The sequence below is a fragment of the Haemaphysalis longicornis genome, unplaced genomic scaffold (genome assembly GCF_048455015.1).
Source record: "Haemaphysalis longicornis isolate Haplotype H1 unplaced genomic scaffold, Haemaphysalis longicornis Haplotype H1 scaffold_11, whole genome shotgun sequence".
NCBI classification, from domain to species: Eukaryota; Metazoa; Arthropoda; class Arachnida; order Ixodida; family Ixodidae; genus Haemaphysalis; species Haemaphysalis longicornis.
The window spans coordinates 91,887,916-91,889,293 of NW_027526214.1; the positions used below are offsets into that span (position 1 = coordinate 91,887,916).

The 1,378-nt window shown below is 45.1% G+C and overlaps 1 non-coding gene across 1 annotated transcript; it reads left to right on the top strand.

Annotated features, from left to right (window-relative positions):
- Nucleotides 1-682: 682 nt before the first annotated feature.
- Nucleotides 683-754, top strand: Trnat-ugu (transfer RNA threonine (anticodon UGU)). The gene has a single exon. It is a non-coding gene; the product is annotated as a tRNA-Thr (tRNA).
- Nucleotides 755-1,378: the final 624 nt, after the last annotated feature.

Genomic DNA, 1,378 nt, shown 5'->3' on the forward strand with positions numbered 1-1,378 from the left:
TTTCTTTACTGCCAACTCTTATTTATGTGTTATTTTCAACGATCCCCTCCTTTACTATTCCGATTCTTTATGTATATTTATATATATATATATATATATATATATATATGTAGTCAGAGTGGCGCTGGCTACCACCCTCAAGCGTCAGATACACTTATAGTAAATATAAATAGCCCAGAAAGTGAAGGAGAACACAGTCGCCCAGATAGCCGAATTGGTAAGGCATTCGACATGTAATCGAAAGGCGTGGGTTCGGTCCCCACTCTGGGCGCGTGTTTTTCTTTCTTTCTTTCTTCTGTATATTAAAAAAAATGTTTATTTCATTAACCGTAGTGAAAAAGAAAAGAGCCTAACCACACCCCTATGCCTCCTTTGGCGTTGTAGACTGCTGCCCTATCTTTCTGTATTTTCCTCAACGAGCCCCTCATTTCCTTACTATATTATTCTGCGAAAGCCTAGCGAGGGTCTCGGTTCTGGCAGCCTTGATGCCTAGGTAGAATAAGAGGGCTTCCCGCCAGTTGCCCGCTCATGACAGGCTGTAGACGCTCTAGTCACGCCCCGGGGGTTGAAAAGAAGGTCCCCTTCTCCCCGTGTAGTCAGAGTGGCGCTGGCTACCACCCTCAAGCGTCAGATACACTTATAGTAAATATAAATAGCCCAGAAAGTGAAGGAGAACACAGTCGCCCAGATAGCCGAATTGGTAAGGCATTCGACATGTAATCGAAAGGCGTGGGTTCGGTTCCCACTCTGGGCGCGTGTTTTTCTTTCTTTCTTTCTTCTGTATATTAAAAAAAATGTTTATTTCATTAACCGTAGTGAAAAAGAAAAGAGCCTAACCACACCCCTATGCCTCCTTTGGCGTTGTAGACTGCTGCCCTATCTTTCTGTATTTTCCTCAACGAGCCCCTCATTTCCTTACTATATTATTCTGCGAAAGCCTAGCGAGGGTCTCGGTTCTGGCAGCCTTGATGCCTAGGTAGAATAAGAGGGCTTCCCGCCAGTTGCCCGCTCATGACAGGCTGTAGACGCTCTAGTCACGCCCCGGGGGTTGAAAAGAAGGTCCCCTTCTCCCCGTGTAGTCAGAGTGGCGCTGGCTACCACCCTCAAGCGTCAGATACACTTATAGTAAATATAAATAGCCCAGAAAGTGAAGGAGAACACAGTCGCCCAGATAGCCGAATTGGTAAGGCATTCGACATGTAATCGAAAGGCGTGGGTTCGGTCCCCACTCTGGGCGCGTGTTTTTCTTTCTTTCTTTCTTCTGTATATTAAAAAAAAATGTTTATTTCATTAACCGTAGGGAAAAAGAAAAGAGCCTAACCACACCCCTATGCCTCCTTTGGCGTTGTAGACTGCTGCCCTATCTTTCTGTATTTTC